The 15,256-nt window shown below is 45.3% G+C and overlaps 1 long non-coding RNA gene across 1 annotated transcript; it reads right to left on the minus strand.

Annotated features, from left to right (window-relative positions):
* Window positions 1–8,523: 8,523 nt before the first annotated feature.
* On the minus strand, window positions 8,524–14,973 carry LOC127042142 (uncharacterized). The gene is made up of 2 exons (XR_007771864.1): window positions 14,812–14,973; window positions 8,524–8,742 (listed from the first exon to the last, which is right to left on the minus strand). It is a non-coding gene; the product is annotated as an uncharacterized LOC127042142 (long non-coding RNA).
* Between the last annotated feature and the right edge of the window lie 283 nt (window positions 14,974–15,256).

Below are 15,256 nucleotides of genomic sequence, written 5' to 3' on the forward strand. Positions count from 1 at the left end.
CAGACCACTAAGGAATGTCTACAGCTACCATGAGGGGATCCTTGCAGAACTTAACCCTTAGCTACCCATACCACAGCAACCAAAGCAACTGTAAGTATCAGTGGGACTTGGATCTGGGCCTGTAAGGTTAACAGGTAAGTAATATCCCTATACTGCCACCTGACCATACAGTGCTTGTAGCTGACTCATTCCCTGTGGGCCATAACCTACAATGGTTGTATGCCACGGTAAGTTCCACCTGGCAAGATCCGACTGACAGTGGTCTTGGCTAGTTGGCCCTATATTTGCCAATGAGGCACACCAAAAAGTGTCTAGGCAACAATGCGGATCCCAGCCCGCTGCCTTGACCACCCCACTTCTCTGTCTGAAGTCCTGGTATGACCTTGGCTCTGACTTGGATTCTGACTCCTGATCGACCCCTGGAACCCAACTGGATGCCGAAACTGGGTTTACTCCTTCATCCCATTTCCTGATTCTGTTTCCGGATTTGACCCTCAGCTTGACTCTTGACCCTGATACTGACTCTGACCCCTGGCTTCAGTTCCGGGATCTCCAGCTCCTACCATTTGTCCTGCCTACCGCTGCCCAGCATCCTAACACAGATTATGTATCATAAAAATGAATACAGATACTTCCCACATTGGTCACAGAAAGCGAATCTTATATTGCTAATGCTTAATTAATAAAGCACTTTAAAACCCTTGTTTGGAAGGTGATATATAAATGCAAGGCAGCAGCAGTTTGGAATTGGGTGCTTACCTCTAGTCATAGGACAGCTCACACTTGAGTTGATGAGCTCATTTCTCAGGGTTTGAGACAAGGTTGGTGAGGCAATACCTTTTATTGGGCCAACTTCTCTTGGTGAAAGACAAGCTTTTGATTACACAGAGCTCTTCAGGATTTGGCAGACAGGACTCTGGTTCCACTGAGGTTCTTGACTTTCATCATTCTGCAGAAACGGGACTTTCTCAGTAAAGAGACCTGCAGTTACCTGAAGAGATGAGCTGGTGCATGTGATCTACCTTTGGAACATGGGATTCCCCTTCGATTTAATAAATGTAAATGCTCTCTCATATTTGTATTCTTTCTTCATGCTTTCCAATATGGTCCCACTTCAACTTTTCTCCCACTTGGTTCATTTTGGGTCTCCAAAGCTTTGTAGCTAACAATGCCCAGTATGACTTACAATTATACAAGTCCCATTGTACATCATTTTTTAGTGTAATGATCCTTTGTGGAAAATATTTTAGATCATGGACAAACACCTGCTTCCATTCTTGGGGGATGCCTGTCCAAGGTGATGGCCAGTTATAATGTACTTGCACCGTCCCTTAATTAGTATTCAAGATATGCTGCCTCCTAGTGGCCATTTTTCAGTATAACTTCCCCATTATTATATTGCCTACTGAACTACATTGCTCACTAGTCAGTATTTCTGATGCTTCCACTCCCCTCATTTTGTCTAGTTCACTGCCATCTAGTGTCAATTTCCCAACATGACAACCTGTTGTTCTCTCCTCTAGTGGATTCTTCTCATTATAGCTGCCTCTTTCCCGTTCCTGACACTGTCACTGGTAGCCGTTATTTAGCATAACAGCCCATAACTCACTCCATAACATCTGCTATTATCCACCTTTCATTACGCAGCACAGAGGTCCTCTTCTCTTCAGTGCTCTCTGCTCAACACTTATACACCATTATACAGCTTCACCTCCCTTCCCACTTGCCTCTGTTGGTCATTTGGCAAGATAATGTCTCCTTTCTTGCCCTTCCACTTTGGCTGGTGTCCACTGAGCAGCACGGCTGCACTTGTCCCATTCCTCTGCCCTCTAGTGGCCTCAGACAGCATAGTCACATCTCTCCTCATTTCTTACCAATTGCTAGCTGTGCGCTGTTCCAAACTAGAGCCACTGGGAACAAAATAGTAAAACTAAATAAATAAATAAAAATTGCAGCATTAGTGGCTACAAGAGCACATACAACAGCAGCAGCTCTCAAAGGTTCGGCAGGGGTTTCCCATCCATCCAGTGCTTTTCTGTTGATGTAGAGGTCTCTTTCCAATGGAAATGCATAGATTGAAGCTACCATGACAGAGTCCCAGTGGCTCTCCCGGTTGAAATTCTTAGAGGTGTCTATTTCAAAGATTTGGGTGACTAACTCCATTAGCTCCCTTGGGAAATAACTTCCACATAGTTGGAGACCTACAATTCTCACTGGTGCCCAGTTCCCCTACCTCTGGCCAAGCCCTGACATGCTCACAGTCACTGAGCCAGCACTGCCGTGTTAGGCATCACAGGGGTTCTGCCATTTGGTAGGTGTTAGCTGCTCCCTCTCACCATAGGTTGCCTCACCCCCTGAGGAGGGAGCCCTGCGTGGAGCAGAGCTGTCTGTGTTATCTGGAGCTGACTAGACGCTGTGCCCTCAGAACTAGCCCTCTCAGACACTGCACTTGCTGCAGTCAGTTTTTGGGATGCTCATTATAACAGGTCCCTTTCCTTTGAACTGCTCTGTGAGAGAAGAGCAGCTAGTGTCCTGTATGTCTACGTGTAGAGTCACTCGTCAGTGACTGTTTGACAGACCCCACCGCAGAAATAGCTTCAGTTCTACATGTGCCCTGGCAAACCCCTAGCTGGGGCTGGGCAATCCCAGGGGACCTGATGTGTGTGTCTACTACTTTGTTTGTCCAACCTCCCCACCTCCAAGAGACCAGTAAGCCTGGAGCTTTTGCTTTGCTGGAGCTGGTCACAGCCAGGTGTAGGCCAGATAAGAACTATAAAGCTGTTCCTGATAAAGTGTCCAGAGGTCCCTGAAGGGACCTGGTTATTTGCATCTGGCCTGTGTGAGTGCAGTGAAGATGGCTGGATTGCAGAGGGCTATGCTGGCAATAAGCACAATTTCAGGGGTGGCAGATTTCCCAGGCTTATGTCCCCACATACGCTGCACAAGGAGTTACTATTTTTATTGTCCAAACATTTGTTTTGAATAAAGATTTTTTTTACAGATCTAAAAAATTGGCTCAATTTTGTCTCCATTCTGCCTAGCACCCTGTCATGGTATAATTCCCCACTCTGAACCTTAGCGTCCAAAAGATGGGGTACCAGCATGAATTCCTCTAAGCTCCATTACCAGCTTAGTACTGGTAGCGCTGCCACCAACCAGGAATTCCAGTGTCTGGTACACTCTGGTCCCCCCAAAACCTTGCCTGGGGACCCCCAAGACCCAGTCCCTTTGGATCTTAACACAAAGAAAGTAAATCCTTTCCCTCACCATTGCCTCTCCCAGACTTCTCCTCCCTGGGTTACCCTGGAAGATCACTGTGATTCAAACTCCTTGAATCTTAAAACAGAGAGGAAAATTCACCTTCCCCCTTCCTTCTCTCTCCCCCTCCCAGACTCTCCCTGAGACAGAAAGTAATCCTAACACAGAGAGAAAATTAACCTCTCTCTCCCTCTTCCCTCCTTTCTCCCCACCAATTCCTTGGTGAATCCAGACTCAGTCCCCTGGAGTCTCACCAGAATAAAAAAAAAACAATCAGGTTCCTAAACAAGAAAAGCTTTTAATTAAAGATAGTTTTTACTGTTTTTTCTTTCTTTGTAAATTTATGATGGAATATGTCACAGCTTTAGACACTGGGAATACCCTCCCAGCCTAAGTATACAAGTACAAATTAAAATCATTTCAGCAAAATACAAATTTGAACTCGTTGCAGCAAAATACACATTTGCAAATAAAGAAAACAAACATAAGCTGAACTCGCCTTATCTACCTAGTACTCACTATTCTGGACATATAAGAGACTGTATCAGAGAGATTGGAGAGACACCTGGTTGCACGTCTGGTCACTCTCAGAACCCAGAGAGAACAACAACCAAAATCTAACAGCACACACAAAAACTTCCCTCCCTCAAGATTTGAAAGTATCCTGTCCCCTGACTGGTCCTATGGTCAGGTGACAGCCAGGCTCACTGATCTTGTTAACCCTTTACAGGCAAAAGAGATATGAAGTACTTCTGTTCTATTAACTCTTACTTATCTGTTTATGACATGCCCAGTTAATACCTGCATGATGGGAGCATGGTTATGGCCACCTCCCTCCATGGTCCTTCCACTGAGATGGACAAGACTGAGTGCTGAGATGTTCACTGGGATTTTTCAACTTAATTTTAATGGGGGCTGATTGCTTAAATCACCTGGACACTTGTGAAACCCTCAGGCTAAGTTATTATCTCAGAGTCTTTGCAAATTTTTCTGAAAGCCACATTTACTGATTGCTTTGCACAAAGCTTCCTTGACCTCTCTGTTTCTCAAGCTGTAGATGAGGAGGTTTACCAGCGGAGTCAGGACTCTGTAGCAAAGAGAGAGCGCTTTGTTCAGGTCTCTCAGTGTATCACATTTTGGCAGTATGTACACAACCATTAAGGTTCCATAGAAAATCGTCACCACAATGAGGTGAGAGGAGCAGGTGGAAAAGGCTTTTTTTCTCCCGGTGGTGGAAGGGATTCTCACGATGATGGTGATGATGCACACATAGGATGTCAGGGTTAGTAAGAAGGAAGGCAGGATGAATACACAGGCTACTATGAAGTCGACCAATATAATAAGGTGTGTGCCAGTGCAGGAGAGTTCCATCAGTGGGATGATATCACAATAGAAATGGTTGATTTCATTTGGGCCACAAAATTGTAAGCGGGATAGGAGTGAGATTAAGATAATTGCAGCCAAACAACCATTTAACCATGATGCAGCAGCCATTTGGAGGTAAAACCTGATATTCATAAGAGTTGAATAGTGTAGGGGTTTACATATTGCTAAATACCGATCATAAGACATTGCTGCTAGGAGACAGCATTCTGTCGCCGCCAGAGAACTAAAGAAATACAGTTGTGTGAGGCAGCCACTGACTGAGACGGTTTTGTCCCCAGTCAGGAGACTGGCCAGCAACCTGGGCAGGATGGTTGAGGTGTAGAAGAGCTCCAGGCAGGACAGATTCCCCAGGAGGAAGTACATGGGGGTGTGAAAGTGCTGATTAGCCACAACGAGCACCACGATGAGGGTGTTCCCGGCCACAGTTGCCATGTAGATCACTAGGAACATCAGGAAGAGAAGGTTTTGCAGGTCAGGGAGATCCCCAAATCCCAGGAGGATGAATTCCATGATGACCCTTTGGTTTCTGCCCTCTGCCATGGGCTGAGTTTAGGAACAATAAATCTATGTGACTGAATTGGAAGAACATAGAGTTAAAACTTAATCAAATCTCGTGAATTAATTCCATAAATATTCAGAAACTCCTTCCCTCTCCTGGTTACGGGATGAAATTTTAAGACTAAATGTCAATTTCAGAGCAAAGTGTCTGTGTTCGAGGACAGAACACTGCTCTGATGGGGAAGAGGGTGTTCTATGTGGATATCAATCACTACTATACCAGCCCGTGTCTCTAGTAGCCAAATACTGATATGACAGATCAGATCATTTCTCTGTCTATCATATCCCATCTGGTGACATACCAGAGCATAACAAGGATGCTTAAATGCTGTATTTCACTTCTGGCAATGCCCAGAATCATGCCATGTCTTCTGAGTCAAAATCAATAAATACATCAACTGAAATATTGGACTGAGATGTTCTATGCAGTCTAGTGTCCTTAGATACCGATCTTCTGTTAGCATTATTTCCATTAAATCAAACAATATATCCTGGTATGCTCAGCATCTCAGTGGCCTGTAGGTGAAGGAATAATTTTTATCCCCTCACAAGAGATCAGTTCATGCCATAAATTATGAAGGGGAATAAATTCTCCCTTAGTTCCTCTGGTGATGATGGTGATGTGGTGAGGGACTGGCAATGCCTTTTCTGATTCTCGATATTAACTATGAAGCAGTAATAAGATACAGGGTTTATCTTACAAAGGGTGAAACCAGGCTGATGTGCAACATTAACTGAGGAATGACTCTTCCCACTCCTGATTTCACTCCTGCATGCCTGAGCAATATTTCTATAATCCTCCCTGGTCATTTGTTCAATCCTCCACTTCTTTTAGGCTTCTTTTTTGTGTTTAAGATCAGCAAGGATTTCATTGTTAAGCTAAGATATTTACTATTTTTTCTACACATTGGGATGGTTTGTTCCTGAAACCACAATAAGGATTATTTAAAATACAGCCAGCTCTCCTGGACTCCTTTCCCCTCATGTTATTCTCCCAGGGGATCCTGTCCTTCAGTTCCCTGAGGGAGTCAAAGTCTCCTTTTCTGAAGTCCAGAGTCCGTATTCTGCTGCTCTCCTTTCTTCCTTGTGTCCGGATTCTGAACTTGACCATCTCATGGTCACTGCCTCTCAGGTTCCCCTACTAGTTCTTCCCTGTTTGTGAGCAGCAGGTCAAGAAGAGCTCTGCCCCTAGTTGGTTCCTCCAGCACTTGCACCAGGAAATTGTCTCCTACACTTTCCAAAAACTTCCTGGATTGTCTGTGTACTCCTGTATTGCTCTCCCAACAGATATCGGGGTGATTGTAGTCCACCATGAGAATCAGGGCCTGTGATCTAGTAACTTCTGTTAGTTGTCTAAAACAACCCTCATCCACCTCATCCCTCTGGTCTGCTGGTCTATAACAGACTCTCACCACGACAACACCCTTGTTGTTCACACTTCTGTACTTAATCCAGAGACTCGCAGGTTTTTCTGCAGTTTCATACCGGAGCTCTGAGCAGTCATACTGCTCTCTTACATATAGTTCAACTTCTCCACCTTTTCTGCCTTGCCTGTCCTTCCTGTACAATTTATATCCATCCACGACAGTACTCCAGTCACATGAGTTATGCCACCAAGTCTCTAAGCAAGAGCTAAGATGCTACGTGCTGGAGACTCATTAGTGGAATGTAAAAACAAAGACCTCACAGAGACACTCCTTAAGAAAAAGGTGCTGGGTAAAATAAAAATGAGCTGTCAGCTACCCAGATTCCTCACAGAAACAAGAAGGGTAGTATTTGGGGTGCCCAATGAAATGTCAGGAAAGAAAGCAAGGAATAGGTGGTGATAAGTGCTAAGCGGCTAATTAGCAGAAGAGGAAGTGACAGCAAGTACTTGACAGCTGTGCTGGACACATTGTAAGGGAGAGATGTGACCAAACAGAGTAACTTTAGGGTATCAGATATTCTGGACTACATCCTATATTCCTGCTTCTGTGAGATTCTACAGCTGCCAGAGATTTAGTCATGAAGCAAATAATTCCAATGGGAAAGTACAGTGTAGTAAGTGTGGAAGTGACCATTCCTATGATGATTGTAAGGAAAGGACAGAACAAAAATGTTGTAACTGTGGAAGAAAACACAGCTTAGAATATGCAGGCTGTCTGCAGGGAAGCAAGAAAGAGAAATGCAAAAACCTCAAGTTACTAATAATCTCTCCTATGCAGAAGCTGTTAGGACATATCTAAAAGAGAACCTGATGTGGGGACTGGCAATTAATGGGAGGTAATGTACAACACTGGGGTGAAAAGAGATTCATTGCATTAAAGGTTGATGTAATAAATTGTAGTTCTCAAACAGGAAAAAAACAGAAAATGAGAATTTGAATTAAAGCTGCAGGCTAGCAACCTGTCAGTGGAACAACTTCATACTCTCCTAAGTGAAACATCTATTGATGGTAAGAAACAGGGGTGACTATTTTCAGCTGGAATGCCCACATCTTAACAGCACATGGGAAGGAATTAAAGACCAATATATTTGATATGAAAACAAAGCCTGATAGAATATGCATCCAAGACTTGGCTAATAGAAAAATTAGACAATAAAATCCCAGTATATGGTTTATATAGACATGACAGAGAAATGGAAATGGTGGGGGTTCATACCTCTTCACTAAGAAGAGCCTGAACTACCCTCAAGTAGAGATTAGAAAGCTGAATTTTGAGCATACTGCTATTGAGATATCACCTCTAAGACTTTAAAATGTTTATGATATATGAAGGATAACTAGAGGCTATGTACCTGAAAGAATTAATTGCAAGTGTCACATGCCCATTCATTATCTGTGGTGATCTCAATAGTCACAACAGATTGCGGGTATCATAACCTTAGTCCCAGATTTGGACTTTAGTGTCCAAAATATGGGGGTTAGCATGAAAACCTCCAAGCTTAGTTACCAGCTTGGACCTGGTACTTGCTGCCACCACCCAAAAAATTAGAGTGTTTTGGGGCACTCTGGTCCCCCTGAAAAACCTTCCCTGGGGACCCCAAGACCCAAATCCCTTGAGTCTCACAACAAAGGGAAATAATCCTTTTTCTCTTCCCCCCTCCAGGTGCTCCTGGAGAGATACACAGACACAAGCTCTGTGAATACATACAGAGTGACTCCCCGTCTCCGTTCCCAGTCCTGTAAACAAAAAGCACTTTCCTCTTCACCCAGAGGAAATGCAAAATCAGGCTAGCAAATTCAACACACACACAGATCTCCCCCTGATTTCTTCCTCCCACCAATTCCCTGGTGAGTACAGACTCAATTTCCCTGAAGTAAAGAAAAACTCCAACAGGTCTTAAAAGAAAGCTTTATATAAAAAAGAAAGAAAAAATACATACAAATGGTCTCTCTGTATTAAGGTGACGAAATACAGGGTCAATTGCTTAAAAGAATATTGAATAAACAGCCTTATTCAAAAAGAATACAAATTAAAGCACTCCAGCACTTATATTCATGCAAATACCAAAGAAAAGAAACCATATAACTTACTATCTGATCTCTTTGTCCTTACACTTAGAAACAGAAGACTAGAAAGTAGAAACTACTTCTCCAAAGCTCAGAGAAAACAGGCAGACAGAAAACAAAGACTCAGACACAAACTTCCCTCCACCCAGAGTTGAAAAAATCCTGTTTCCTGATTGGTCCTCTGGTCAGGTGCTTCAGGTGAAAGAGACATTAACCCTTAGCTATCTGTTTATGACACGCCCCCCAAATTGCAGACAGTGGGGAAGCTCACTGGCGGCGATTTCCTTCTAGAACTTGAAAATAAACAGATTAATACAACACATGCACCTTTACATATACCCCTAAGTATATAACTAACAGACTTCTACATTTTAAGAACACTTTTTAACTACTGAATTCTGGGAAACTCTCACGGGAGAGTGCATCAGCTACTTTGTTAGAAGCTCCTGTGATGTGCTGAATTTCAAAATCAAAATCTTGGAGAGCTAAACTCCAACGAAGAAGTTTCTTGTTGTTCCCCTTGGCAGTATGAAGCCACTTTAGTGCAGCATGGTCAGTTTGTAGTTGGAACCGCCATCCCCAAACATATGGGCGTAGCTTTTCCAGGGCGTACACAATGGCATAGTATTCCTTTTCACTGACTGACCAGTGACTTTCCCTCTCAGACAGTTTCTTGCTGAGAAACACAACAGGATGGAAGTTGTGATCTGTTGCTTCCTGCATGAGCACTGCTCCTATACCACGCTCAGATGCATCCGTGGTTACTAGGAATGGCTTGTCAAAGTCCGGGGCCCTGAGCACAGGGTCAGACATGAGCGTTGCCTTAAGTTGGGTAAAGGCCTTTTGACACTCATCAGTCCACTTAACTACATTTGGCTGGGTCTTTTTGGTCAGGTCGATCAGTGGGGCAGCGATTTGGCTGTAGTGTGGTACAAATCGCCTGTAGTATCCGGCCAAGCCTAAGAAGGATTGGACCTGTTTCTTTGACCTTGGGACAGGCCACTTTTGGATAGCATCCACCTTGGCGTGTAGGGGGTTTATGGTTCCTCGACCCACCTGGTGCCCCAGGTAAGTCACTCTGTTTTGGCCTATTTGACACTTTTTGGCCTTAACAGTTAGTCCGGCCTGCCTGATGCGCTCAAAGACCTTTTCCAGGTGTAGTAGGTGTTCGGGTCAGGAGTCTGAAAAAATGGCCACATCATCGAGGTAGGCAACTGCAAATTTTCCCAGTACAGCTAGTAGACCATCTACCAGCCTCTGGAAGGTGGCGGGTGCATTTCGAAGGCCGAAAGGAAGGACATTGAATTCATACACCCCCGCATGGGTGACGAATGCTGACCTCTCCTTGGCAGGTTCATCTAGCGGTACTTGCCAGTACCCCTTGGTTAAGTCTATTGTAGAGATGAACTGGGCACGTCCCAACTTCTCCAATAGCTCATCGGTGCGTGGCATTGGATAGTTGTCCGGACGAGTTACCGCATTTAGCTTACGGGTAGTCCACGCAAAAGCGTATTTTCCCCATCTGGTTTGGGTACCAGAACCACTGGAGATGCCCATGCACTGGTAGATGAGCGGATTATACCCATCATGTAGCATGTTCTGGATCTCCCGTTCTATAGCAGCTTGGGCATGAGGAGACACCCGGTAGGGTGGGGTTCTGATTGGGTGAGCATTACCTGTATCAATGGAGTGGTATGCCCGTTCAGTCCGTCCTGGGGTGGCTGAGAACAATGGGGCGAAGCTAGCGCACAGCTCCTTGATTTGTCGCCGCTGCAGACGTTCCAGGGTGGTTGAGAGGTTCACCTCTTGCACGCCACCGTCTTTTTTCCCGTCGTAGTAGACACCGTCAGGCCACTCAGCATCATCTCCCTGGACTGTAAACTGACAAACCTGTAAATCTCTGGAATAGAAAGGCTTGAGAGAATTAACATGGTACACTTTAGGCTTTAGTGAGGAATTGGGAAATGCTATGAGGTAGTTTACAGTTCCCAGGCGCTCTTGGACCGTGAATGGCCCTTCCCATGATGCTTCCATCTTGTGGGCCTGTTGCGCCTTCAAGACCATAACCTGGTCTCCTACCTTGAAAGAACGTTCTCTGGCATGTCTGTCATACCAGGCCTTTTGCTCTTCTTGAGCATCCTTTAGGTTCTCTCTAGCAAGGGCTAAAGAGTGTCGGAGGGTGCTTTGTAGGTTGCTTACAAAGTCCAGAATGTTAGTTCCTGGAGAAGGCGTAAACCCCTCCCATTGCTGCTTCACCAACTGTAATGGCCCCTTAACCTCGTGACCATACACAAGTTCAAATGGTGAAAACCCTAAACTGGGATGTGGTACAGCCCTGTAGGCAAACAGCAACTGCTGCAACACTAGGTCCCAATTATTGGAGAATTCATTGATGAATTTTCATATCATGGCCCCCAAAGTTCCATTGAACCTTTCCACCAGGCCATTGGTTTGATGGTGGTACGGGGTGGCAACCAAGTGATTCACCCCATGAGTTTCCCACAGTTTTTCCATGGTCCCTGCCAGGAAATTAGACCCTGAATCTGTAAGGATGTCAGAGGGCCTAACCTACCCTGGCAAAGATGTCTGTTAGGGCCAGGCACACAGTGTTAGCCCTAGTGTTGCCTAGAGCGACTGCTTCTGGCCATCGGGTAGCAAAGTCCACTAAAGTCAGTACGTACTGCTTTCCTCTGGGCGTCTTTTTTGGGAAAGGGCCCAGGATATCCACAGCTACTCGCTGAAATGGGACCTCAATTATGGGGAGTGGCTGGAGAGGGGCCTTGACCTGGTCTTGAGGCTTTCCCACTCTTTGGCACACCTCACAAGACCGGACATACTTGGCAACGTCCTTGCCCATCCCCTCCCAGTGGAAGGACTTCCCCAACCTGTCTTTGGTTCTGTTCACCCCAGCATGGCCACTGGGATGATCATGGGCTAAGCTTAAGAGCTTCCCCCAGTACTTAGTTGGAACCACCAACTGTTTTTGCGGCTGCCATTCTTCCCGGTGTCCACCAGAAATAATTTCTTTGTATAAAAGTCCTTGGTCTATAACAAACCGGGATCGATTAGAAGAGCTGAGAGGCGGTGGGGTGCTCCGTGCCGCCGCCCAAGCTTTGTGAAGGCTGTCATCCGCTTCCTGCTTAGTCTGGAACTGTTCCCTTGAGGCTGGGGTCACCAGTTCTTCCTCAGACTGTGGACTTGGGCTTGGTCCCTCTGGAAGCGATGTAGGTGATGGGGTTGCTTCCGTTGCTGGTGAACCGCTCTCTGCTGGTGCACCTGAGGGTATTTCAGGCTCTGGCTGAGCCTTTTGGGTATGGCTGTCTTTTGCTTCTGCCACTTCTGGCTCGCTGGCGCCCTCTGGCGTTGAGTTTGAAGATGTGGTTGCACTTGCTGGTGCTGGTTGCTGTTCCAGTTCCGGGCCTGGGACTGGAGATGCTGTGGCTGTTTCAGTGGTAGGCATGGAATCTGGGTCCACTACCTCTGTCTGGGTCTCTGGTAACACAGACGGGGCCTCTGTGGACGGCTCAGGAACAGGAATGGGTCTGGAAGCTTGCCTGGTTTGGCTACGTGTAACCATTCCCACTCTCTTGGCCCGCCTCACCTGGTTGGCCAAGTCTTCCCCCAGTAGCATGGGGATAGGATAATTGTCATAGACTGCAAAAGTCCACATTCCTGACCAGCCTTTGTACTGGACAGGCAGTTCAGCTGTACGCAAGTCTACAGCTTGTGACATGAAGGGGTAATTGTAACTTTGGCCTTTGGGTTGATGAATTTGGGGTCAACGAAGGATTGGTGGATAGCTGACACTTGTGCCCCCGTGTGTCTCCACGCAGTAACCTTCTTTCCGCCCACTCTCAAATTTTCCCTTCGCTCCAAGGGTATTTGAGAGGCATCCGGGCCTGGGGATCTTTGGTGTGATGGTGGTGTAATGAATTGCACTCACATGGTGTTCTTGGGACAGTTGGCCTTGATATGTCCCAGTTCATTACACTTAAAGCATCTTCCATCTGATGGGTCACTGGGCCGAGGTGAGTTACTGGAGACTGGTGAGGTGGAAGAGTAGGGTGTCTGTGGCTTTACTTGGGTGGTATGTGGGGTTTTTGGCTGTCCTCGGTTGTAGGGTTTATGGTCTGTGTGCCCCCTGGGGTAATCGTTCCCCTTGACAGTAGCTTTCTTGCTTTCTGCCACTTCCATCCATTTGGCTTCAATCTCCCCCGCCTCAGCGAGATCTTTGGGTTTTCCATTTGTATGTACCGTGTGATGTTTTCAGGAACACCATTCAAGAACTGCTCCATTTGTATGAGGAGGTGCAGTTCTTCCAAGGTTTGAACGTTGTGTCCTGTTATCCAGGCCTCATAGTTTTTTGCAACGTAGTAGGTGTGTTTGGGAAATGACACCTCTGGTTTCCACTTTTGGGTTCTGAAGCGCCGACGGGCATGATCTGGGGTTATCCCCATTCTGTATCTGGCCTTGGTTTGAAGAAGTTTATAGTCATTCATTTGCTGCTTAGGCATTTTAGCTGCCACCTCTGCTAAAGGTCCACTAAGCTGTGACCTCAATTCTACCATGTACTGGTCTTCGGGGATGCTGTACCCAAGACAGGCTCTTTCAAAATTTTCCAAGAAGGCCTCGGTGTCATCCCCTGCCTTGTAGGTGGGAAATTTCCTGTGCTGTGGAGCAATAATTGGCGCCGGGTTGTTAGGGTTGGCTGGCACATGCAGCCCAGCTTTTGCCAACTCCAGTTCATGTTTTCTCTGTTTTTCCTTCTCTTCATTCTCTTTTTGTTGTTTTTCCATTTCTTTTTGGTGTTTTCCATGTCTCGGCGGTGGGCCGCCTCTTCTTCTGCTTGTTTCCTTCGGTAGGCCACCTCTTCTTCTTCTAGTTTTCTTTTGTGTGCTGCCTCTTTGGCTGCCAGTTCTCTTTGGAAGGCTGCCAGTTTGATGCTTTCTTCCTTTTCTTTCAGCTCCAGTTGTCGCCTGTGTTCAGCTTCTTTGATTTGTTCTTCGGCCTCAATTTTTGCCTTAGAAGTCATGGTTCCTGTTTTCTTGGGTTGGGGTGCCCTCCGGTGTTTATCTTCTGCACTGCAGACTCTGTTGCCTCCTAGAGTCTGCCTAGCAACAGTGCCTTTAGCTAATCTTCAATGTTAAGTAAACCTGAAAAAACCACTTTATTTGCATATATATAGTGCTGGTAATGACTCTCAATGGGAGTGCTATTGTGTGACAAAAGACTCTTAATAGCACCTTAATGGTTTCTTGCTTAAGATGCAAGCTACAAACTGCCAGAGAGAGCAGAAAAAAAAATTCTCTCTGGTTCCCTTTTAAAACCAAACTGTTTCTCTCTGCTAAAAAGCCCTTAGCAGAGAAAAGAAAAATATAATATTCCTACTGGCTTCTGGATTCTGTCTATATCCCAACCGCTGCTACTCATATCATAACCTTAGTCCCAGATTTGGACCTTAGCGTCCAAAATATGGGGGTTAGCATGAAAACCTCCAAGCTTAGTTACCAGCTTGGACCTGGTACTTGCTGCCACCACCCAAAAAATTAGAGTGTTTTGGGGCACTCTGGTCCCCCTGAAAAACCTTCCCTGGGGACCCCAAGACCCAAATCCCTTGAGTCTCACAACAAAGGGAAATAATCCTTTTTCCCTTCCCCCCTCCAGGTGCTCCTGGAGAGATACACAGACACAAGCTCTGTGAATCCACACAGAGTGACTCCCCGTCTCCGTTCCCAGTCCTGTAAACAAAAAGCACTTTCCTCTTCACCCAGAGGAAATGCAAAATCAGGCTAGCAAATTCAACACACACACAGATCTCCCCCTGATTTCTTCCTCCCACCAATTCCCTGGTGAGTACAGACTCAATTTCCCTGAAGTAAAGAAAAACTCCAACAGGTCTTAAAAGAAAGCTTTATATAAAAAAGAAAGAAAAAATACATACAAATGGTCTCTCTGTATTAAGGTGACGAAATACAGGGTCAATTGCTTAAAAGAATATTGAATAAACAGCCTTATTCAAAAAGAATACAAATTAAAGCACTCCAGCACTTATATTCATGCAAATACCAAAGAAAAGAAACCATATAACTTACTATCTGATCTCTTTGTCCTTACACTTAGAAACAGAAGACTAGAAAGTAGAAACTACTTCTCCAAAGCTCAGAGAAAACAGGCAGACAGAAAACAAAGACTCAGACACAAACTTCCCTCCACCCAGAGTTGAAAAAATCCTGTTTCCTGATTGGTCCTCTGGTCAGGTGCTTCAGGTGAAAGAGACATTAACCCTTAGCTATCTGTTTATGACAGTGGGAAAGTAAGAAAAAATGTTTCGAGCAAATCTTTGAAGAAAATTAATGATGAAGCACCTACCAGATTCAATTCTGCTGATGGAAGCTTCTCCTTTCTGGATCTGGGACAATAGGGAGTGAATGCAGCTGTGAAATTCACAGAGGGGAAGGAATGGCTCGTGTCCACTTCCTGACATTAATTACATCTCAAGGAAAAGGAAATACTGAAAATGAAGATCATATCTCCACTTGGAATCTTAAAGAAAAATGGAAA

Source organism: Gopherus flavomarginatus, unplaced genomic scaffold (assembly GCF_025201925.1).
Source record: "Gopherus flavomarginatus isolate rGopFla2 unplaced genomic scaffold, rGopFla2.mat.asm mat_scaffold_2905_arrow_ctg1, whole genome shotgun sequence".
In the NCBI taxonomy this organism is placed as follows: Eukaryota; Metazoa; Chordata; order Testudines; family Testudinidae; genus Gopherus; species Gopherus flavomarginatus.